This window comes from Heloderma suspectum, chromosome 10 (genome assembly GCF_057233095.1).
Source record: "Heloderma suspectum isolate Gila_16-S chromosome 10, 16-S_ref, whole genome shotgun sequence".
Taxonomy (NCBI): domain Eukaryota; kingdom Metazoa; phylum Chordata; class Lepidosauria; order Squamata; family Helodermatidae; genus Heloderma; species Heloderma suspectum.
Window position 1 is genome coordinate 38474352 of NC_139467.1, and position 25939 is coordinate 38500290.

At 47.1% G+C, this 25939-nt stretch overlaps 1 long non-coding RNA gene across 1 annotated transcript; it reads left to right on the top strand.

The window, feature by feature from the left end:
- Positions 1–3694: 3694 nt before the first annotated feature.
- On the top strand, positions 3695–25527 carry LOC146338160 (uncharacterized). Its single transcript, XR_014784940.1, has 4 exons — positions 3695–3854; positions 13039–13214; positions 17477–17730; positions 24536–25527. It is a non-coding gene; the product is annotated as an uncharacterized LOC146338160 (long non-coding RNA).
- The last annotated feature ends 412 nt before the right edge of the window (positions 25528–25939 follow it).

The window sequence follows — 25939 nt, forward strand, 5'->3', positions numbered from 1 at the left end:
GCTCTGTGCTTGGATGAGCAGCATGGAGTGGGGCAAAAGGGAGTGTACCTGGGGGCAGGGAGGGGTGAGAAGTGAGGAAATGCTGGTATGACATTTCCTATGCGTCGTCTGGCCTCCCCCTGCCCCTGCTCTGAAGTTCTGCAGCAAGACAGCCAAAATTATGATGTATAGCCATGAATGCAGGGAGGCCAGTGTGGAGGAGGAGATCTCCTCCAGACTCCATCCGCCCTGCATTGGATAGGTGGTCCCCTCCAAATTTGGAGATGGCCACCTATCCTGATAGGATTGCTCCCTCCAGCATTTAATATAACCCCGTCTGCCTCTATTGCCTGACATTTTTCAGGTTTCATCCTCTCAAAAGTGTGTATTATGTCTGCAAAATTCATGACAGTGAATGGGAGGTATGAAGCTTCAGCTTTCCAAACTAAGGTTCGGATAAGGCTGTTACTTGAATCAGGCAGTCCGAGGCAAATCAGGCTTTTTTCCAGCTTGGGATACAAATTGAATCTTGTGGTCAATGGAACCCTTCATTCATACTCCTTGATAATCCAGGAGTAAAGCTTTGAAATAATAAAGTGCCTGAGCTCCCCTGTTCAAGGCCCTTTTCTCAGGCTGAGAAAATAAAAGGAGAGGATTTCTGCTATTTTCAGGGGCAAGGTGTGCAACTGGGGGGGAGGCATAGCAACCTACTGGAACTCTCTTGCAGCTCCAGTGGGCTGGAGGCCACCAACCCTCCCCGTACCAATAAATCCTATTTCAAGGAACTTGCTGGGGAGAAAATGGTGGCTGCCATAAGCTGCCAGTGGGAGTGACTTATTCTTTAGTCACACCTAGGGATGTACGAAAGTTCCGCCATGGATCTCGGTTCCGAAATCGGTGGTGGAACGGCCCGCCCCCCGCCCCCCGGGATGGGACTTACCTTGGGCAGATCTTCCTGGTGGCGGTGGCTCCGGCGGCGGCTCCGGCGGTGGCTGCGGTGGCGGTTCGGCAGTGGTGGCTGCGGCGGCCGGTCTTCCAACTGGCTGCCGCCGCCAACATTTCCAAGTTAAAACAACAACAACAACAACAACAAAACGTGATAGGCTACATAAAGATTTACGTAGCCTATCATGGCTACATTTTAAAAAAACACCGTGATAGGCTACGTAAATGTTTACGTAGACTATCACGGCTGACTTAAAAACAACAACAACAATGCACCATGGCCGCCGCCATTTGTGTTCCTTATTTTGGCACGTCTTAGTCTACGTAAACATTTACGTAGACTAAGACGGCAAAAATAAGGGGAACGCAAATAGCGTAGATGCTACGCTATTTGCGTTCCCCTTATTTTCGCTGTCTTAGTCTACATAAATGTTTTTGTAGACTACAAAAACATTTACACCGCCATTTGCGTACGCGCATTTTTTTTAAAAAAAATCAGCCGTGATAGGCTACGTAAACATTTACGTAGCCTATCACGGCTGACTGCAGGGACGAAAATGGTGGCGGCTACGGCCGCCGCCATTTGCGTCCCTGGTAGCCAGCGGCTGGATGTCCGGTGGCTGGCGGAGCCGGCTGGCGGCTCCGCAGAATCGCTGTGGAGCACAGCTGGCCGGCCAGGATTCCGGGGCGGGGGGAGGAATGGAACGCCTCCCCCCCCAGCGAGGATTCTGGGGGGAGGGATAGAACACCTCCCCCCTCACCATCAGCATAATCCCTGAAAGGTAAATGATTTTCGTACATCCCTAGTCACACCCGCTGGTGGGAGTGACTTTAGCAGCCATCATTTTTTCACAGAATGCCTGTCAGAACATTGTCTTTGGGGTTGGAAATATGGCAGCTGCTGTATCAGGGGTGTGGAACGTATGCCTCCCTGATCTCTGGTGTGGCCACGGGCAGGCCACCAACATTCTAAAAAAACCCTGCAAAAATAGTCAAGTGATCTTTCAAAGTTGCCCACCTCTGTGCTAAATAGGGGTGTACAAAACCCCCTTACCTGGAGTCCGCTGGGGGGTCTGTGGGGGGGAGGCAATCTTGTCCTCCCCTCTGGAATCCTCCCTGGCCAGCTCCGCTACATGGCAAGTCCGCGGAGCAGCCAGCTGGGGCCGGCCACAGCCGGACTTCCGGCCGTGGCCGGTCTTCTGACGCAAATGGCGTCCAGCCTAGCAGACGCCATTTATGTCCCTTCCCCTTCCCATGATAAACTATGTAAATCTTTATGTAGCCTATCACGGGAAAGGGAAGGGATGCAAATGGTGTAGCGCACGCCATTTGCGTCCCTGGTCTTTACCATGATAGGCTATGTAAAGATTTACGTAGCCTATCATGGGAAGGGGAAGGGACGCAAATGGCATCCGCTAGGCAGGATGCCATTCATGTCCGAAGACTGGCTGCGGATGGACCCAGTGGTGCCAGGTAGCATCCAGCTGGGTTGGACTTCGCGGGGTGGTGGGGTGGGATGGTCCGTTCTGCCACAGACTCTGGGGGGGGCAGATTCTAAGAATCCGCCCCCCCTGGAGTCCATGGCAGAATTCTTCACCCTCCCTAGTGCTAGACCAGATCACCAGCAAGGCAGCTCTGTTACTTTTCAGTGCTCCCCTCAGAATTTGTAGCACCCCATCTCAACTGTTAGAGGAGAGGGAGTTTCCTTTCATCCCCCACCCCCATCCCCAATTAGGGGCCAAACTTTCAAAGGTTCAAAAGTTTTGTCTGGCACTCATTCAATTTCAGTTCTTTAAAAAAATGTGCTTCAGCTATCAGAAGAACACTGACTGAAGACAAACATTTAAATATCTCAGTTCTCTGCTATGTCAAGGGAGTGAGCTCAGAATGAGACAGAGGAGCCCCTGGATAATTAGTGCCTCTGAGTTGCCTCTATTTTATTCCCTGGTGAAGTGACCATATAAAGCACATTCTATTGGCAGTACTTCAGGATGGTGAAGATGAGGAGAGCTCAAAATGCCTTAGACATAGACACAGACTCATAGGGTTGGAAGGGGGCCTACAAGACCATCGAGTCCAACCCCCTGCTCAGTGCGGAAGCCTGATTCCCAGGCGGTCTCCCATCCAAGTACTAACCAGGGCTGGCCCTGCTTAGCTTCCGAGATCAGATGAAATCGGGCGCATCCAGCCCTTTGCTTGTAAAACACATAGTAGGGATGTCAGAGAATTCTGCCACGGACTGAAATGGGATCGAATTCCCTTCAGTCCGTGCCACAGAATCCTCTGTGGAACGGCACCATGAGGTCCTGCAGAGCCAGCAGTCATGCGGCTTTTTTTTCGGCATCCACAAAGAGTTGCAAAATTTTCGTAAACAAAATGCAGTGTAGTATATTCTGATATTAAATATGTAAGTTTTTTTAAAACAATGAATTGTGCTCACTGCCTTGTTTGTGGGTGTTCTTTTTGAATTGAAATCCTCTGCCCCGTTTACTTTCAGCCAAAACGCTTCCTCTTCCTAGGGGCTTCCCAAAAGAAGGCTGTCGTAGGTGTGCCTGAGTGATAAACCATTTGTTTAAAGCAACACTGTTTTAAAGAAAGAAAAAAACTTTTAAAATGACCATGCCACTCCAGGTCCAGCATGGTCATTTTAAAAGGTTTTTTTCTTTCCAGGACTGGCATGGTCATTTTAAAAGGTTTTTTCTTTCTTTAAAACAGCGTTGCTTTAAACAAATAGTTTATCACTCAGGCACACCTAAGACAGCCTTCTTTTGGGGAGCCCCTAGGAAGAGGAAGTGTTTTGGCTGAAAGTAAACGGAGATGGAGGATTTCAATTTTTTAAAAAAATACGTAAATATTTACGAAAAATAGCAATTCTTACAGAAGTCATGCAGACTCATGGAGACGGCTGGGCACCGGAATTATGGTTGTTGGTATGGATTTATCTTTGTAATTTTTGGAGTGGAAAAAAAGAGGAGAATTCCGGGGGCTTGTGAATGGTGGAACGGAGCACTGGCCGCAAACTGCGGAAGTAAAGTGGCACAGAAGGTACACAATTCGTACATCCCTAACACATAGTGACACAAGACAGTAGACATGGTGGGTGATGGATTTAGAGGCTTTATCACTGTGGAATAAGGATACTGGAGAAATCTGCCATGGACTTGAATGAGGTCAGATTCCTGAGAATCCGACATGTGGAGTCCACAGCAGACTGGCTCTTCCTGCTGGTGTGTTCTCCAGATTTTGCACAGTTTCTCCCCCCCTCTTTCAACAGGGCAAGATAACCAATTGCGGCCACAATTAGTGTATCTTGGATAAATTACGGCCATCATTAGCATATTTTACACCATATGCGACCATAAAGTGCTTAATTATACATAAATAATTATAATCGAGCTCAGGTGTCTGACTGGGGCTCGAAGCTCGGCAATTTCTTGCCAGCTTGGTCCCCCGGACACCAATCCATGGATCCCCTCACTTGCCTGACTCAGCACACACCGAGCCACCATTTTGGGTAAAAATGGTGGCTCAGCCTTTCTTGTAACTAATCATTTATGCAAGTGGTGGCTATAAAGTGGCCATTTATGCAACGTTGCAGGTATAAATGGACCATTTACATCTGTAATGTTGTATAGATGGCCGTTCTGTAGCTGCCATTTGTGTAAATTGTTATTTAGAAAATGATGAGCCTCCATTTTTATGCAAAATGGCAGCTTGGCTTCAGAGCAGGCAGGTGCACACTGGTTGCTGGGCTCCTGTGGATTGCCCAGGGGCTCGCCATGTGCAGCGTGCAGGGCCGGGCACGTGGCTGGGGTCCAATGAGTGGAGCACAGGGTGAGAAATGGTGAGTTTGCCTATCCCTGATGGAAATCCTCACTGACAAAGTAAACAGCTTGAAGTGGGAGAGGCATGGACAAGGACGATAGAAAGAGAATGACCGAGAAACACAGGAGAATATGAAGGGGTAAAAAAGGATTTCAAAGCTCCTTTGGAAATGAAGGGGAAATGCATATTTCCAAAGAACTGGTGGGTGCATTGCTTTTGAACATGATTTGCATACATTGCAAGTCTCAAGGTTTGTTTTTCCTTTAAAATCTGGCATTTGACTATTTGCCTATGTCTGAATACATTAAATTCTAATCTGTCTTTAACCAAAATCTGGGAATGATGTTTGGGCAATGACATTTCATTTTTCAATAAATGTTCAGTTCTGTTGCCGCCATCACAAATGGTTCCACACTAAGGCCCAGACCTGACTCTTTTTCAATCATCTTAGAAAGCGAAGGTCGAATGACGTGCTGCGTTAATTGTGCAGCAGATAGCTGAACTTTTAATTTTGTTTTGTTTTGTTTCACTTTAGTGTTAAATGATCACAATTCAGATCAGGACCAGCACACAACGGGAGGGGAAGATTATACCTTCCCTCTCCCACCCATTTGCTGTTGAACTACAAATCCCACCATCCCTGACTATGGCCATGCTGCCTGGGGCTGCTGGGAGTTGTAGTCAAAACATCTGTAGGGCACCAGGCTGGGGAAAGCTGCTCTGTTCTATCTGCAGCATCTGTCCTCAGACAGAAATGTTTCTGAACCTGAAAATGAATTGCTCAGTATGTACTGTAGCATGTTCACTGAAAGAAAAAGAAAGACCCCCCTCCTACCCCTTTCAAGCATTCCTTCTGCACATACCTAGGACTGTGGATGAGCAGAAACTCTCCATTATTACAGGAGAATTGGGAAGAAGCAGTTAGCGATCTTTCAGGACTCATAAAACACTTTGGCCATTTGGGGCATTATATCTGACTATCTCCTACATCAGCCATTTAAATTAAAACATTTATAATTAATTGAGCCAATCATTCCCCTCCCTCTTTGGAGGATTTGGAGTGTATGAGCCATCAGTAAATTTTAGTTTCTTACGCAATGGGGTAGCGATTTCGTTTACAGACATCTCTTTTCCTGCTGGGCATGAATCAAGGGCAAACACAGAGCAGCTTTAACATGAAAATCAATTGATAGGAATGGCAGATGAATGGATATTCTCTAAAAGCAGAAATGAGTGGCGGGGGGGGGGGAGAGTGAGAATGTCATTAGGAATGTACCCAAAAGGCAAAGGGAAAAAGAGACAGACAGAGAGCGAGAGAGAGCGAGAGAGTCAGTCAATATTCAACGGAGATCAAAAGAATGATGCAATGGGAATGGGGATCCATTGTATTTTCTGTTTTGTAGTTTTAAACCATGCAGTTCCTTCCTGCTGCATGACAGTGTATTGTAGTGTATGGACTTGGAGAGTGGCCAAAAGGGCTCTCGAGAGCAGCTGCCCACCCTATGCCTTGTTTTGCAAGGCATCAGGGGATGGCGCCAATGGGACTCCCATTGGCAGGCACAGAGAATCCGCTGCCCTTTCCACTCTGCCACCTGAGGCAAGGAATTCAGTCCACCACACGGGAGGGCTGGCCCTGGGGTTCTGAGCTCCTTGGAGGAGATATAAATGCTGTATAGAAGTGCTAGCTCCAATGAAAGATGCTATTCTTTTACTAGCCATGTCTTCACCTATAAGAAGCTAGGGATGGTGGAGAATTTCTCCCTGAATCTTCGGGAGGCCGAGCGCCGACACATTCGGCCCCCCGAAGTTGGTTGGGAAATTCTCCGCCGGCCCCCCGCCCCCCCCCTGGGACGGGACATACTTTCGGTGAATGTCCCTCTCGGCGGCAGGTCCCGGCAGCGGTTCGGCAGCGGTTCGTCACGGGCGGGGGTGGTGGCCGGTCTCCCGACCGGCTGCCACTGCCGCCATTGCAAAAAAAAACAATTAAAGTAAAAAAACACAAAAACACCCGTGATAGGCTATGTGACGATTTACATAGCCTATCACGGCTAGATTTCCAAAGTAAATCGTCACGTAGCCTATCATGGGTGACTTTGAAAAAAAAAAGTGTGTACGCAAATGGCGGCGCCCATGGGCACCACCATTTGCGTTCCTTATTTGGTCCCAGGTAGTCTACATAAAGATTTACATAGACTACAGCAAAAATAAGGGCACACTATTTGGTTGCCCTTATTTTCGCCGTAGTCTACGTAAATCTTTATGTAGACTAAACGTGCCAAAATAAGGAACAAATGGCGCCGCCATTTGTGTACGCGCTTCCCCCCCCCCAAAGTCACCCATAATAGGCTAGGTGACGATTTATGTAGCCTATCACGGCTGACTTTGGAAATCTAGCCGTGATAGGCTACTTAAATCGTCACGTAGCCTATCACGGGGTCTTTTTTTATTTTTTACGTTTTGTTTCGCAGCCGGGGAGACGGGGCGGTTCTCCCCGGCCTGAATTTCAGCTGGGTGAGGTGGGGCGCCTCCCCCCCGGCCTGAATTTTGGCCGGGCGAGGCAGGACGCCTCCCCCGCCTCGCCTGAACTTCGGGAGGAGAAGCGAAGCGCCTCCCCCCCACCGCGAAGCCAAGCTGCGAAAAGGTAAGTGACTTTCGTACATCCCTATAAGAAGCAGAAGGTCAAAATGGAGGTGTTCACATATGTATAATGTTTTCAGAGTGAACAGGTCCATGTTGGGGTTAGGGGCAGCCCCACCTGAGTACATGTCAGGGTTCCTTGGCTGGCGTCAGAGCTGAGCCTGGGGAGTAGCAAGCAGAAGATATTGCTGTGTGGACAAGCCAAGGGATGAAGGCCAGGCTCCTAGCATTTCTACTGGGTTGGATCCAGACTTACCCATATTGAGAGTAGATCCATTGAAATCAAATTGAGAGTAGATCCATTGAAATCAATGGGACTTAAGGTTACTCATGACCTCTGATTGGTAGGCAGCGTGGAGCAATGTGATTGGCAGACAGTGGATTGGATCTAGACTTAGTCATACTTAAAGTAGGCCTATTGAAATAAATGGAAGACTTAACTTGGTTGTGACTAATTTAAGTCCCATTCATTTCAATGGGCCTACTTTAAGTATGACTAAGTCTGGATCGGACTCACTGCCTTCCAATAAAGGTGTTTCATGCTTCCTGCCCATCAGAGGAGCTGGTGTTAGGGATGTACGAAAATCACTTACCTTTCGGGGATCATGCTGATGGTGCAGGGGGAGGCATTCCATCACTCCCCCCGGAATCCTCGCTGGGAGGGAGGCGCTCCATTCCTCCCCCCCCCCGGAATCCTGGCCGGCCGGCTGTGCTTCGCAGCGATTCTGTGGAGCCACTGGCCGGCTCCGCCAGCAGCCGGACATCCGGCCGCTGGCTAGCAGGGACGCAAACGGCAGCGGCCATAGCTGCCGCCGTTTGCGTCCCTGCAGTCAGCCGTGATAGGCTACGTAAATGTTTACACAGCCTATCACTGCCGATTAAAAACAAAACAAAACACGCGCGTATGCAAATGGCGGCGCCCATGGGCGCCGCCATTTGCTTGCCTTATTTTGGCACGTCTTAGTCTACGTAAACATTTACGTAGACTAAGACGGCGAAAATAAGGGGAACGCAAATAGTGTAGACGCTATGCTATTTGCGTTCCCCTTACTTTTGCCGTCTTAGTCTATGTAAATGTTTACGTAGACTAAGACGTGCCAAAATAACGAACGCAAATGGCGGCGCCCATGGGCGATGCCATTTGCTTACGCGCGTTTTTTTTTTAAAAATCAGCCGTGATAGGCTACGTAAAGATTTACGTAGCCTATCATGGTGGTTTTTTTTAAATTTAGCCGTGATAGGCTATGTAAATCTTTACGTAGCCTATCACGTTTTTTTTTTTTTTAAATCTTGGAAATGGCGGCGGCGGCAGCTGGTCAGAAGACCGGCCACCGCCGCAGCTGAACTGCCACCGGAGCTGCCGCCGCCGCCAGGAAGATCCGCCCCAGGTAAGTCCCGTCCCAGGGTGGGTGGCGGGCCGTTCTGCCACCGATTTCGGGGGGCTGAATGCGCTGGCATTCGGCCTCCCCAAGATCCGTGGCGGAACCTTTGTACATCCCTAGCTGGTGTGGCTCAGCCCCATCTTGTTCTGCATCTGGGAAGTATTCAAAATCAAGGGCTCAGCCTTTAAGTTTCCTGAGTCAAGCCCAGGAGTTCTTGACACAGATGCACCAAAGGGCACTTAATTCAATAAAACATAGGAAGCTGCCTCATATCAAGGTTCAATCCCTGGCATCTCCAGTAGGGTTGGAGAAGACCCTGGAATCCCACTGCTAGTTGGTGTAGGTAATACTGATCTAGCTGGACCAATGGGTTGACTCAGTATAAGACAGCTCCCTGTGTTTTCATCATATGCATTGGGCTCAGTGGTAGAGCACCTGTTATGCATTTTTAATTAATTTTTATTGTGATTTTAACAAAACAAAACAAATTGTGAAAAAAGAGAAAAGGTTGGGGGGAGACAAGAAATTACATGCATAGAAATATCCATGTTCCATTAAATACAGCATTCTAACAACAACAACAATAACAGGAGATTATGAGTAAGCTTTAAGAAAAGCTGACCAAATATCCATATAATTATCCATTTGCAAGTGGTGTCTATATACCACCCATTCAACTATTGAAAGCATTGAAAGGTCCTCAATGCACTGCATTATAGGAGGTGAACATTTTTTGATCAAGTAACCTCCCTTGTGGACTGTGGGAATGCTGTGGACATAATATACCTCGACTTCAGCAAAGCTTTCGACAAAGTGCCTCGTGATATCCTGAAACTAGCTCAAAGTGGGCTAGATGCAACAACGATCCAGAGGATCTACAGTAGGCTACAGAATCAGACTCAAAGAGTGCTTATCAATGGGATCTTCTCAAACTGGGGAAGTAACGAGTGGGGTACCACAGGGCTCAGTCCTGGGCCCAGTGCTCCTCGACATTAATAATGACTTGGATGAGGAGGTGCAGGGAATACTGATCAAATTTGCAGATGACACCAAATTGGGTGAGATAGCTAATTCCTTGGAAGACAGAAACAAAATTCAAAGTGATCTTGATAGACTGGAGCGCTGGGCAGAAAATAACATAATGAAATTTAATAGGAATAAATGCCAAGTTCTGCACCTAGGAAAAAGAAACCAAACGCACACTTACAAGATGGGTGATACGTGGCTCAACAAGACTACAAGTGAGAAGGATCTTGGAATTGTTGTAGATCACAAGCTGAATATGTGCCAACAATGTGATGTGGCTGCAAAAAAGGCCAATGCTCTTTTGGGCTGCATTAATAGAAGCATAGCTTCCAAATCCCTGAAAGTACTAGTTCCCCTCTACTCAGCACTGGTTAGGCCTCATCTGGAGTATTGTGTCCAGTTCTGGGCACCACACTTTAAGAAGGATGCAGACAAGCTGGAGAGAGTTCAGAGGAGGGTAGGGATGTCAGAGAATTTCGCCACAAATCTCGGGGAGGCTGAATGCCAGCGCATTCGGCCCCCCGAAATTGGTGGCGAAACGGTTTGCCCCCCTGCCCCCCCGGGACGGGATTTACCTTGGGCGAATCCTCCTGGCAGCGGCGGCTCCGGCGGCGGTTCAGCGGCGGTTCGGCGGCGGCGGCTGCAGTGGCTGGTCTTCTGATCGGCTGCTGCCGCCACCACTTCCAGTAAAAAAAAAACAAAACCCCCCAAAACCGTGATAGGCTATGTAAAGATTTACGTAGCCTATCACGGCTAGATTTTTAAAAAATGCCGTGATAGGCTACGTAAATTTTTACGTAGCCTATCACGGCTGAGTAAAAACAAAAAAACAAAAACTGTGCGTATGCAAATGGCGGCGCCCATGGGCGCCGCCATTTGCGTTCCTTATTTTGGCACGTCTAGTCTACGTAAACATTTACGTAGACTATGGTGAAAATAAGGGGAATGCAAATAGCATAGTATCTACGCTATTTGCGTTCCCCTTATTTTCACCGTAGTCTATGTAAATGTTTACGTAGACTAGACGTGCCAAAATAAGGAATGCAAATGTTTGTTTTTAAACCCACCCAACCATGATAGGCTATGTAAAGATTTACGTAGCCTATCACATCTTTTTTTTTTTTTAAACCTAGCCATGATAGGCTATGTAAATCTTTAGGTGGGGAGGGGGCAGCCCGTTCTGCCACGGAGTTTGGGGGGCCGAATGCACTGGCATTCGGCCTCACTGAGATCCGTAGCGGAATTCTCTGACATCCCTAGTTCCTAACAATGCTTTATTTTAGGGATGGCATAGGTAGGGATGGGAGAATTCCCTACCTTCCGGTCTGTGGAGAATCTGCCTGTAGGGGGGAGGCGACCCGTTCCTCCCCCTGGAATCCTCTTTGGCTGGCTCCTCTCCACTGTGATTCTGCGGAACCGCCGGCCAGCTCCGAAGCGCCAGCAATACGGCTGCCATGCTGTATCGCTGGCTGAAGGGGACTTGACTGATTGCAGATGCAAATGGCATCCAGGACGCCATTTGTGTCCCTGTTTTACAGCTGCATTTACCTTAAACTAAGGCCTTCATGGCCACAAATGGCATCCTGGACGCCATTTGCGTCCGCAGTCAGTCCTCTTCCACCAGCGATACGGCATGGCGGCTGTACCACTGGAAATCCAGAGCTGGAAGATCCAGCCAAAGAGGATTCTATGGGGAGGCAGAGGTAAGTGTTCCATTCCACCACAGAATCCAGGGGGGCAGATTCTCATTGGAGTCCATGGAGGAATTCTCCGCCATCCCTAGGCTTCTGTCCGGGAATCCAGCAGACCTGCTCCTGCCCACAGCCCTGAGCCCTGCTCACCGAGCCTCTGCCGCTGCTTGACCCCTGTCCACGCTCGGCAAATGGCCTGCACTCACCCTGGCAGCCTTTCTGAGAAATAAAATGGTGATTTGCGTACATGTGAAAATGTGCATCTTTGCAAATGCGCATATTTGCTTATGCACAAAAATGTGCATTTTATTTAAAGTGCACATTTTCATACATACACTAATGTGTGCCTTTGCAAAAATGCACATTTCACATGAGAATATGCACATTTGCAAAAATGCACATTTTCACACACACAAAAACATGCACATTTTTGCGATCACTTTTTCTTTTTCTTTATTTTTTAAAGAAATGGACACCCTGGAGCTCAACAAGGCCACTGGGGTGAGTGCAGGCTGCTCACCGGGAGTGGGAGGGGCTCAAGCGCAGTCTGGGGACTGGTAGGCAGGGGCAGGGGCCAGGCAGGAGTCCAGAGAACCTGGACAGGGGTGAGTTTTCATATCCCTACTTTATTTATATTTCTCTGTATTAATGTTGAGCTTCCTGGAAGGCCTTGATCATGTCATTTTATAATAGGAATTATGTTCCCCACCCCATCTTCATGTCCTTGTGATCTCTTGACAGTGCTGCTATTCTTGAATAATCAGTACAGTAGCAGAGAGTAGCTCAGCATAGTAACAAATAGGAACTGTCTTGTATCAAGTCAGACTGTGGGTCCATCTAGTATTGTCTACTCACTATCTGGCAGTGGATTTCCAGGGTTCCAAACAGAAATCTGCAGGGGCCCGGGACTGCCCAGGATACTCTGGGTTTAAGACAGGAATGGAATAGAGAAATAGATGGCCCCATTTTGCCTACCCAATGGATCGTAGTTTTAGCATCTGTACCTGAATTATCTATGCATCTTAGGCTATGCCTTGTTCAGCAAAACATTTTGTTTTGGGTTTATTGGACACCACAATGTCTTTTTAATAAGGGTTTGTCTCATTCGCATAATTGTTAGAGATGTAGTACACCTAATGCTTCTTTCAGCCATAGGTTTTGGCAATGCCCAACAGTTGCCTCCTTTTGCCAGGTGGTGACAATATGGATAAACTTTGTATTGGAACACTCTTTAATATTGAATGATGTACATATCCTCCCAAAGTATTTAGCTGTTTCTTGGAAGTTAACGTCTGGTCAGTGCAAATGTATTTTCAGAGCCCTTTTGACAGCCAAAAGACAGATATTATAACATTGGAAGGATCATAGAATCATAGAATAGTAGGGTTGGAAGGGGCCTACAAGACCATCGAGTCCAACCCCTGATCAGTGCAGGAATTCAAGTCAGAGCTTCCCTCACAGATGGCTGTCCAGCCTTATCTTGAATGCTTCCAGTGTGGGACGGCCCACCACATCCCTAGGTAATTGGTTCCATTGTCATATTGCTTTGACAGTCAAGACGTTTTTCCTGATGTTCACCTGGAATCTGGCTTCCTGTCACTTGAGCCCATTATTCTGTGTCCTGCATTCCGAGATGATCGAGAAGAGATCCTGGTCTTCCTCTCTGTGACAACCTTTCAAGTGCTTGAAGAGCACTATCATATCTCCCCTCCGTCTTCTCTTCTCAAGGGTAAATATGCCCAGTTCTTTTGGTCTCCCCTCATACGGCTTTGTTTCCAGTCCCCTGATCAACTTTGTTGCCCTCCTCTAGGGGTGTATGAAACCCCGCTTACCTGGCTCTGCTGGGTACCACAGGTGGGGAGAGGCGATCCGTTCCTCCCCCCGGAATCCTGCCCTGCTGACATGTGCCCTGGCCAGTCCGCGGAGCCGCTGGCCAGGCCAACCTGCAGCAGGGCCTCCAGCCACTGCCAGGCTGCTGCGGACGCAAATGGTGTCCTGTGTAGGGTATACCATTTGCGTCCCTACGCAAGCCGATGATAGGCTATGTAAATATTTACGTAGCCTAACACAGCTAAAGCGGGGACACAAATGGCGTTGGGGACGCCATTTGCATCCCTGCTTTAGCCGTGATAGGCTACATAAATATATAAGTAGGCTATCATGGGCTGGCGTAGGGACGCAAATGGCGGCCGCTACAGCGGCCGCCATTTGTGTCCGCAACAAGCCGACAGCAGCAAGAGCCGCCATCGGAGCCAGAGCCGCAGCCAGGTAGGCTCCGTTTTGCGGGGCTTTTGCGGGGTTGTGGGGTGGGGGGCTCCGTTCCACCACAGAATCCGGGGGGCTGAATTCACTGGAATTCAGCCCCCCTGGGATCCGTGGCGGAATTCTCTAACATTTGTGTATGCATCCCTACCCTCCTCTAGGGATGTACGAAAGTCACTTACCTTGAATGAAATTTGATTCGAGGTGGGGGGGAGGCGCTCCATCCTTCCCCCCGAAATTCTGGCCGGGGGGAGGCGCTCCATCCCTCCACCCCCGAATCCTGGCTGGCCGGGCCGCAAATGGCGGCGGCCATAGCCGCCGTTTGCCTCCCTGCAGTCAGCTGTGATAGGCTACGTAAATGTTTACGTAGCCTATCACGGCTGAGTAAAACAAAAAAAACCGCGCGTACGTAAATGGCCAGGCCAGAGCTGTCCGCAGCTGGATTTCCGGCCGCAGAGGGCTCTGGGTAAAAACAACAACACACAACCGTATACACAAATGGCGGCAGCTACGGCCACCGCCATTTGCATTCCTTCTTTTTACTATCTTAATCTATGTAAATATTTACGTAGACTATGACGGCGAAAATAAAGTGGAATGCAAATAGCGTAGTGGATGCTATTTGCATCCCCTTTTGATTCGCCATTTTAGCCTACATAAAGATTTACATAGGCTAAAACGGTGAATCAAAAAGGTACGCAAATAGTGCCCGCTACGCTATTTGCGTTCCCCTTTATTTTCGCCATCATAGTGTACATAAATATTTATGTAGATTAAGATGGCCAAAAAGAAGGAATGCAAATGGCGGTGGCCGTAGCTGCCACCATTTGCGTACGCGGTTGTTTTTTTTTTTTTTTACCCAGAGCCCTCTGTGGCTGGAAATCCAGCTGCGGACGGCTCTGGCGTGGCCGGGCTGGGCCTGGCCTGCTGCTCTGCGGAGCTACCGCGGAGCACAGCTGGCCGTTCGAGGATTCTGGGGGGAGGTACAGAGTGCCTCCCCCCCAGCCAGGATTCTGGGGGGAGGGACGGAACGCCTCCCCCCACCATCAACATAATCCACAAAAGGTAGGTCACTTTCGTACATCCCTATTGGGAACTACGAGTGCAGTAAAGAAAACAAAAAGAAACTGAAAAGATACGAATTTAACAGGTTCAGGGAGCAATCCTATGGCTGCAAGTCGGAGGGTAGACAGCCATAGGATATCTTGTTTTCCACAAACTGACCTCGGAGCCCACGCTTCAAGATCATTTCCTGAAGAACCAACCTTTTCCCCCTTCTGCGCTGCCTTGGAGGCAGCGTGGAGAAGCCCCATGCTCTACGCTCACAAGAGGAGCACAAAGTGGCCAAAATGGGGCATTCGAGGGGGGGGGCATTCTGGGGCAGGGAGGGCGGAAATGCCTGTATGACACATCCTGTGTGCCATATGGCAGCCTCCTCTCCCGCTCTGCCCTCCTGTGGCTATACAGCCAAAAGCGGCAGTCTGGCCGAAAATGCAGGGCAGGAGGAGCGTGGAGGGAACGATCCCCTCTGTGCCTCTCCTGCCCTGTATTGGATAGGCCTTCGAGTTTGGAGGTGGCCACCTATCTGCATAGGATTGCACCCTCAGAATTATTAACGTCAGATGCCGTGCCTATTTGTGCAAATCTGTGCAATTCTGAAAATTGCACAAATGTCAATCTATGCCAGTATGTATGCAAATCAAAGGACATTTTTTTTAAATTGCACAAATTAAAGGATTAAAAATAATTGCACATATTGCTGCCACAAACAAACAAACAAACAAACAAACTGGAATCCATTTATTGGCTCAACGCACTACTGAGTAAGTGCTGGCAGGGAAAAATGAAATGAAATCCATGGGGTAGGGGTGTATGAACCCCACTCACTGAGTCTGCTGGGGGGTCCGTGGGGGGGAGGCAATCAATTTCTACCCCTGGAATCCTCCCCGGCTGACATGAGTCTGCAGAGCTGGCAGCTGGGTCTGTCCGCCACTGGACTTCCATCCGCTGCCGGTCTGCGGACGCAAATTTGTGTCCCTGGTCTTTGCTGTGATAGGCTACGTATATCTTTACGTATTATATCTTTACGTAGCCTATCATGGCAAAGAGCAGGGATGCAAATGGCATCCACTACGCTGGACGCCATTTGCTTCCACAGACTGGCAGCGGATGGCAGCAGACGGCAGCGGATGATCCGGACCCGACCGGCGGCAGGTAGGATCCAGCCAGTGCAAACTTTGTGGGGTGGTGGAGATGAGTGGTCCATTCCGCCATGGACTCTGGGGTGGGGGGATTCTTTAGAATCCAGCCTCACTGGAGTCCATGGCAGAATTCTCCACCATCCCTACCATGGGGCCAAGCTGAATAAAATCCATCGAGCTTCACCCCCCAAACAGAATCCCCTGTCATCCCTATTCCTATGTTTTCCCTTTTCCGAAGAGGTGGTTCCACATCCTTACAAATGGTCACCAATGTTTGCCTAACTTGAAATTTATTTATTTTGAAAATTTACACCCTGCCTCTCAATTGGATGATCCTCAAGTCGGCTGACTCCAGATTGCAATATGTTAAAGCTGCCAAGCCCACTCCCCTTACAGCCCCCCCCAATAATAAGTGGGAGCCAGGGTGGCGTAGTGGCTAGAGCGTTGGACTGGGAGCCAGGAGACCCGGGTTCTAGTCCCCACTCGGCCATGGAAGCTCACTGGTTGACTTTGGGCCAGTCACAGACTCTCAGCCCAGCCTACCTCACAGGGTTGTTGTTGTGAGGATAAAATAGAGGGAAGGAGGATTCTGTATGCCGCCTTGGGTTCCTTGCAAGAGGAAAAAAGGCAGGATATATGTAAATGCAATAAACAAACAAACAAACAAATAAATAAATACCCAGCAGCCCTGGGTCCTCTGCTTGATGGACAGGATCTGAATGTGCTCCCCTTCAGAACTGCACCCCATCCCCTGGGCAACTGACAGATGTTGGGGTGAAGAGTTAGAATAAGATGAGGGAAATATCTCGTGGAAATAAGGTGTTGGTGTTGGGGTGAGGACAGAGTACAGTGCTGTAAAATTATACGATGGGACTTCCCACTTTGGGTGATTGCATTCTCAGAATTAATTGAAAAAGTTTTAGAGCTCTCAGCAAGGGTTGGGGATGAGTAAGTAAAGCGCTGGCGAAAAAAAAAAAACCCGTAAAACCAGAGCCTCCAGCATTTTCACTCAAGTATTAAATAGAATCATCTGTAATGGAAGGGGAGCTAAATACATAAAAAAGAGGAATAAGCTGGAAGAATGGGTGAGGGGTGGGGACTTTTCTCTTCTGTAATTCAGAGAAAATAGAATTGATCCTGCTGGGTTTCAGTTTGTCATTCAGTAATAAGCATTTCCTGAGCAACAGGTAGGCAAAATCTAAGCCCTTTCAATTACATTGTCTTCCTGCTAGGTGCCTCCTGTAGCTACTACTCAGAGCTGCTGAAATAATCTGCCAGTGATAATTATTCCTTACTAACGGGGCTGTTGGGGATGCATGGAATCTGTAGCATGGGCTCAGCTTGCCATTTAGAGCTGATTCCCCCGAGCCACACACCAAGGATTGGTCTACTGGCTGCTATTGAACTCTCCCTTACAACTATTCCTGGCTGGCTGTTACATTTGGAGGGGGTCTGGGTTCCATGGGGAAGGTCTCAAGTCCTCCAAACACTATATACTAATTCTCTGCCTCTCTCCTCTTTCTGATAGGACCCAGGTTGCTTGCACAGATCTCACCTTTCAGGACGAGTCAGTCGGCAGACAGGTGCACTGACTCAAAGTCATCCAGGAGCTTACACAAGACGGAGTGCTAGCAATATAGATCAAGTCTCACAAAAAAGCAAAGGTGGCCATATTGACCCTAAGAAAAAATTCCCAAACCCATATTAATTTGACGTCTTTATTAGGCCAACCGACATCACAAAAATGTGCAAGCATTTAAGATCTGCCCATCTCTTTATCAGGTAAGATGTTATAAAAGGCATGTAACTCCTTTGCTGAGGGAACTGCACTGGCTGCCTATCCGCTACCAGGCCAGATTTAAGGTATTAGTACTAGTGTACAAAGCCCTAAAGAACTTGGGACCAGGATACCTGAGAGATCACCTTCTCCCTTATCAACCTGCCCAGTCACTGAGGTCATTGGAGGCCATGTTCCTGGTGGCTCCACATGGACCTATGGCCCAGTTGGAGCCCACCAGGGAGAGGGCATTCAGCATGGTGGCCCCCTTCTTGCGGAACTCCCTGGCTTTGGAGGTCAGGCAGGCACCAAAGTTGTCTTGTTTTTGGCACCCCCTGAAGACATCGCTGCTTCGAGAGGCCTTCCCTGAGTGACCAGCTTCAGTTTATTAAGTTCAGAATTTGTTCTTTTAAAATGTTTTAATTGTGGGTTTGTTTTGTTTTTATCTTGTTCACTGCTCTGAAATCTCTGACATGGAGCAATATATACATATTGTAAATATATAAATAAATAAATAAATAAATAGCAGGCTGGGAGGGGAAATTCGGACTAGATGGTGAAGACAATGTGTGCATGTTCAGAGTCCCAAGATAGAATGTGGGAGGAGGGCTCTACAGACATTTGAATTAGACTCTGAAGGTCATGCGATGGTTACTGGTTATACCTGCAGCTGCCTCTATAGCTCCTGGGAGCAAGAAAGGGGAAATTGTCAGAACCCCATTTTTTGAAAAATATAAAATCCAACTGTTCTCAGAAGGGTTTTCCATCCTGGGTGAAGCACAACCAGGAACCATCACATGACTGGGGTCCCAATCTAGTGCTCCGGGGTTCCGCAGATGCCCATGCCCCCTTCCTCTGGTCCCACACCCTGTCCCCCAGTGAGCAATCATTTGCTGGTTTTCCAGTGTTTGTTAGGGATGTGTGAACCGACCCCCGTCAGGGTTCTCCAGGCACCTGCCCAGCCCTTACCCCCACTTGCTGGTCCCCAGACCATGCTTGAGCCCCTCCTACACTTGGCAAGTGGCCCACACTCACCCCAGCAGCCTTGACGAACTCTGTGGTTGCCATTTTCTGAAAAATAAAATGGCAATGGCAAAAAAGCGCACATTTGCATATGTGCAGAAATTAGCATTTTTGTGAATGCACACATTTCTGTATGCACAAAAATGTGCATTTCCGCAAATGTGCAGAAAATTGATTTTTTATGAATGTGCACATTTGTGTATGTGCAAAATGTGCATTTCTGTAAATGTACATATTTGCATATGTGTGAATATGTGCATTTGTAGAAATGCATTTTCACATAGGCAAATGTGTGCATTCGCAAAAATGTGCATTTTCCCATACATGTAAAAATGCACATTTTTGTGATGGCCATTTTATTTTTCAAAAAATGGCAACTATGGAGCTCGATGAGGTCGCCGGGGTGACTGTGGGCCACTCGCCGAGCATGAGCAAGGGGCGAGCAAGGGCAGGGGCTCGGCAAGTGGGGCTTGGGTGTGTGTGTGTGTGTGTGTGTGGGGGGGGGGTTCTGCCAGATTCTTGGAGGGAATCAGGCACCCGTGCCATCCCTAGTGTTTGTGTAGTTCTTTCCCCATTCAAAAAGGCTGAAATGCCTCTCCGAAGGCTACATCACTGGCAGTAAAAGTGTTAAGCTAAAAATATGCTGGCATTTTTGCTATGTTGGCCCTGCCTCCTTTGCTTTGGCCCCGCCCCATTTTTGCTTTAGCTCTGCTCACTGCTGGGTTGCGGCCCCTGAGAGCTTCTCCATAATTGAATGCATCCATGATGTATAGGGAGGAGGAATGACTGCAGACTCAGCAGGCCTCAAACACAACTGTTCTTTAATTCAACACACACAGATGTGAAGAATTTAGCAGAAGCTCCATCCACTCTTGCTACTCCCAGCTCTACAGGAGCTGCCAAGGTTCAAAACAATAACTAAGCCACAGTACACCCCCCTCCCTGGCAGGATACCCTCTGGCTGAAAGAGGTCCAACACCCCTGGCCTAACTCTGACTTGTGGTAGCTCTCCAGGGTTTCAGACGTGAGTCTTTCTCAGCCCTCCTCTAGATGCTGGAGGGTCAGAGCTTTTCTGGATGAGGCTATTATCATGCGCTCATCATTCCTCAGTCATGGTTGACTGAGGAATGATGAGCGCATGATAATAGCCTCATCCAGCCTCATGGCCTCATGGTTGTTTATATGTGCTTTAGATAATGTCATCAACCTCCAGTTTTGCTTCTGTTTTTAAAAACAATTTTTTGGGGGGTGGAGTGGGGGAAAATCCAGTAATTTTTGCCAAAGCAAAAGAAAATGCTAGTTGCCACCAGTGGAGTTGCATTATTCTGCCATACCACAGTGCCACCTAGAGGTGATGTAGCAGAAAGTACAGAAAGGCAGAAAGGGAAAATAACTGCATGTAGAGCTCTGATATTAATTCTGCAACAAAACCAGAAGGAGAACAGCAGGTTAAACAACCTCATTCAGAAAAGTTATCAACCGGAGACCTTCTGCTTGCAGACTATTTGCTTTCCCACTCAGCTACAGCTCTTCTCTGGGGGTGGGAGGGAGCGGATGCTCCAAGTGTCACAAAATATGAATGGAACATGTGTTGTTGCTATAATTCACTGTATGTCATAGGAGTGCCATTCATAATAACCTTGTATGCTAACTGTAAGTGATTAGGAATAGAATGATTAGCTATGTATACTCTAAGCTACCTGTGAGTACTGGAAAGTGTTCCTGGGAAAGGGGCAAAGAGAGTCGCCAGCCAGAGGTAGGTTGGTTACCACCTCCATCACAGCAAAAAGCATTGTGGCTTAGGAGAGATACCTTCATGAAGGAGCTCTGAAGTCAATGGTAAGCCTGGCTGCATTGGGAAGCAGCCCTGGTAGGGTTGGATGGTAGGACTCGGAGTAGTGGTGTGAGCAGGTCCACCATTTAGGATGAGGATGAGGTCATCAACACAGGGGTCAGAACAGCTAAGGGTTTGATCTGATTGCCCAGAGAGATCCTGGGAGAATGCAAAGCCTTCCAACCATGATTGCCAAAGCTCTGCCAGTGCCAACCATACCTGCCAGACAGGTAACTGTAAGATCTTTATTACTGTTGTTGTTATTGTTATTATTATTCACTAATTCAATTTATAGTCCTCCTATATAGAAAGTACTCTAGGCAGCATACAAATTTAAAAACAATTTAACAAGAAATCCAACAATAAAAACAGTACAGCTTAAAAGCAGCATATAACAATCAACAAAGAAGGACGAGAGTTCTAAAAAGGGAAGCCTGCCGGAATAATAGAGTCTTTAATTCCCACTTCAAACATTCAGAGAAGTCAGCAGGTGCATTTCAACCAGCAGGTCATTTTTCAATTGAGGGGTGGCAAAGGAAAAGGCCCTCTGGCATGTGGCTGCCAGTCTCACACTGATGACTGTTTTGTTGGCTGAGAGGAAGAGAACCTTAATTTTACTAAAGAATATGCTGGCCCCTATTGCTATTGTGCTTCTAATCATCCTAATTGCATTACATATAGTGATGTGTTTTGCTTGTTCCATCATGGCAAAGTTTTGTTATTCTTTAATACTGTTTGAGCACTACATATATAGTTTGTGATACCATGTTGTGTTATTAGGCTTGAGAGAGGTTTCAGAGACCGCATCCCATATCAATTATGTCTTGAAACTCAAAACGCTCGGCTGGAGTTCACACAACTGTTGCTGAGTGGGGTCTGCCCATACAGCCACTGTGTTCTCTCCTGGTCAGGTGAGTCACAGACACATCTGTTCAGGGAAGAGAAACAAGCTAGCTGGATGGAGTGGGAAGGGGTCTCCCGCCTCACAAGCAGTAGTCCTAGGGGCTCACTGCATGCAACGCAGCCGTGTACAATGCTGTGGGGACTTGTCAGCTGCTGACCCTCTTGGAAGGGTCTTTTTATGCACATTTTTTCTTTCTTTCCATGCACATGTTTTCTTTCTATGCACATTTTTTTTCTATGCACATTTCTTTCAGCTCTGAGAATGTTCATGCAACACAGCCCGTTCCTCCCCACCCCCCACTGGTGACTTCTTTCTCCTCCTGACATGTGACAGAATGACATATCTTGGCATAGTGTGTTTTTTTCCAGTCAGTGTGACAGAATACATTAACACCAGCTTGGAACCGTCACATTGCTTTTTTATTGAATTGCATTTATATATTTATTTATGCATTTATTTAAAGAAGGAAATTGTAAGATATCCAAGTCCCAATCACTTTCATGGAAGGGCGGGGGAGACATCCATCATAAAGCCTTTGTTTATGTTCTAGGAGTCAGGTGGAACAACAAACATCTGCCAGTCACTCCCCGCTACTCCCCGGACTCACATAACATACCTGGGAACCTGTCAGGGAGACAGTGGGGATGCTGTGAAGGTGACAGAGTCATCTCTGGAAGGGAGGAGGCCCATCTGGAAATGGGGATTGGGGAAAGGATTAATCATGCAGTGAATGCATGAAATGATTCCTGCTATGGTTGTATTGAATATTCTCTAATTTCAACATTCCCTTCCAGATTAGCACATTCATTGTAGCTAAACAAAATATGCCCACCCCCTCTAATATGCTCACCTTGATGATGTTTGATGTTCTTTTGAGTCTGTTCAGCACCCTACTGTTCTCCTGGCACTATTGCTTCAAGGCACTATTTTTCTTATTTGCCCTCACTGCCCTTGGCCTCACTTGCCCATAGTGCTACTAAGTATGGCAGTGGCAACCTCCATGGTTTTGTTTACAGGCATCATGGCACATCATGACTTCATTGACAAAATGACGTGGACTGCCACAGCCAATCAGAATAAATGTCAGTGAAGGAAAGTGAGGGCAACAATAGTGAGGATAAAGAAGAATGGGAAATGGAGCTGCTGAGAAGCAGCAACCTTTATGCTAGCAAAAGGCCCTGAACACAATTAGAACACAACAGATATTGGGTATGCTGTTGTTGTTTTTAACTCATGAAACAAACACAAAATAAAGTAAATAATCTTGACTCAGCCCTTGTTCCTGCTTTGATGTAGACCTTGGAGCAAGAAGTCAGAACTCAGAAATTGGAGCAAGACTATGTCTATATTCCAGTGTTTAAAAATAAATATAGTCCTACCAGGCATCAACATTGATCGTGGATCGATAGTAGCCTGTGTTGCTCAAGATGCAACATACATCTGTATTTTTTTTTTAAACTCCTGAAATGAAAATCATAACTTTGAAACTATTTGTTTTGAATGAACCAATGGGTTTCCAAGTAGTTATCATGCACCCCCGCCCACCCCAAGAGCAGTACTGAAAGATGTTGCAAAATTGAGCCTATTTCTCTGGACAGAGAAGGATGCATGACCACAGAGACTTTTCAGCAACAACAAGCTGACATAATGTGAAACAGCACGCCAGACAGCGCTTTGATGGGTAACACAGATAAGAAGCAGTGGGCCAGATAGCACTTTGACAGGTAACAGGAGTAAGGAAAGGCCTGCCACAGGGCAATAGTAACCTTCTCAGCCCTTTGACAGGTAGCAGTGATAAGTAACAGCCTGGCATGGTGGTTCAAATTCAAGGTGGTGGACACTTTGAATGGGAGACAAGACACACTTGTAGGGATGGAAACTAATATGCGACATACAATGCAAACCAACCATTGCAAACTAATGTGCAGTGTACAACACAAACCAACTGACTGGCTTGGTTGATGCAAACCAACTGACTGGCGATCTTATCGCAACCAATGTAAACTAATATGCAATGCACAATGCAAACCAACCATTGGAATGCACAAATTATGCATCTTCATTTATGGAGAAGTGTCTGAAACATGTGGTTGCTTTTTGGTAAGGTGAAAACAAGACATGGACAAATCAAGTCTATTTTTGGTCCATGTCACTTTTGCATGTGTTTGGTTAGAAGATATAAGATATTTGAAGGACCATCTTCTGCCATATGAATTCTGCCTGCCTTGTACCTAGGGATGGGCACACCCTCAAAGTCCAGCCCAGGGAAATTTGGGTCGCTTGGGCTCACCAGATTTCCCCAGCACCATACGTGTGCATGCCAGATTTCTCAGAGCACCTTTCTGTTTTTTAAAAGCCAAGGTCTACAAATGGTGGCTGCCTTGAGAAGATACAGCCCCAAAAGGCATATTGTATGCCAGTTGCGGCCATAAACACTTACATCTAAGTAAATTGCAGCTGTAAAAGTGCTTTTACAGACACAATTTATGTAGATGTAAGTGCCTTATGGCTGCAAATGGTGTAAAATATGCCATTTACGGTTGTAATTTTCCCAAGGTCCACAAATGACAGCCACCGTTCATGACCTTGTCTTTTTAAAACTTGGAAGCCATCCTGCGTGGAGTCTGTTGGGCGCAGAGGTAAGGGGAGCCAGCCCGCTGTGGACCCTGCAGGTTGGATTCTTGGGAATCCAGCCTTATTTGAGTCTGGAGTGGATTTCTCCAGCTTTCCTATGCGTATTGTTTCCATCAGTGCCTTTGCCCCATGTCCATTTGCCTTTGGAAGCAGTTGGTTGGGACATAGGAAAGGACCTTCTTGGTAGTGTCATGAAAGCTGTGGAATGCCCTTTCTTGGGTAGCTCAGTGGGCTTCTATTTTTTTAGGTGAATGGCCAAAACATTTTGTCAGGTTTTCTAAGGACTGCTTGAAATTTGCACCCTGCTGCTACAAATGGTTTTGAGTGTTGTTTCGGCTTTTAATTCTCAGCTCTTTTGTGTTTTATTGTGACATTATTGTAATTTTATTTTACATATTTATATTTCTTCTTGTAGATGAAAAGCAAAATAGAAATCTTCTAACAGGAGGCTGCAGTCATGCGTGCATCAGTAGCTGAGGGAAGGACCGCTGGATGAATGTGTCAGTTTCACTTTCTCGTGCAGTCATTTTTTTTTTTTAATCTCAATTTTTTTTCTTATCAAGACTGAAAGGTTTCACTTAGGACCTGGATCCCCTGAGCAACTCCTTAAGGATCTCTTGCCTCCTTAAGAGTCCCACCTTCCTTCTTGTACTCTTCTCTTTCCCAGTAACATCATGGGGTTTAGGCCGTAGATGTGTGGTGGTGGACACACAAGACACCTAGGGTTTGAACAACAACAATTTAATGGTAAATTTAAAGCAAGCAAATCACAACTAAAGGTTTTTACACAAGAGAGCTAAGTGATACAAAAGGCCTGAAAAGAGAAGTTGCAAAATGCAAGTTCCTTTACCCTAGCTGTCCTTAGACTATTCTAGGCTGCTTCTTCCTGCTCACTCTTCAGGCTCTGCTCTCAGGCTCTGGCTGTCTCTGCTCTCACTGGCTCCCCCAGAAGCAAAAGTACTGCTTTTAAGAGCTCGGCACTCAAAGCTGTTGGCCTAGAGATGGACAAACCTGCCAGTTTCAGTTTCTCCCACATTTTTAAAAAACGTTTTGAGTTCTTTCTGTCCCAAATATGAATGAATTTATGAATTTTCATAAATTCGTATAAAAAATGAACTGAAATGAAAGTCTCCCCCATCCCTATCCTTTTCCATTCTTGATGTTTGTTCACATAAAATCAGACCTCCAGAGCTGCATTCGTACCCATGGAGAAAAGATACAGGGTCCATATAACTTTTCCCCTGTAAGGAGAAAAACAGCTTAGGGAAAGTGATTTTGAGTGCACAAGCAGCATTACTCTTCTAGTCCTGATTAGAGACACACCCACCCCAACCCCACCCCAACCCCACCCCAACTGATTTAAGTGAAAAACAGGTGTGTGGGGGGAAATACAGCCGCATGTATTTGGTCCTTCTGCCTTTTCTTCACTATTTGACTGATTTTCAAGCAGGGCCCTAAATCTTCTTTGTTCAGGCCATTTCTAAGTTTGTCCATGATGCTTCTGGCAATATGGATAATTTTGCTCTCCATGGATCCATGTATCATTTGCTGCCATCAGGCACAATCCTGGTCACCCAGCGAGAGCGAGAGTGAGCTGCTTCTGGGTCCTTTAAAACAACTTCTAGAGAAGTCTCACCTTGCTAGCAGATTATATTTCCAAGCCATAGGCCAGTTAGGGTAGAACAAGTCATGGGTAGTATCATGCAAAAGACCTAAGCTTCATTACCTCTGGCTAGGTAACAAAGCAAATCAACATTTCATTAGGTGTGACAAGGCAGGCACTGTGCATGGCAGAGAGGATTAAGACACAGGGAATGAA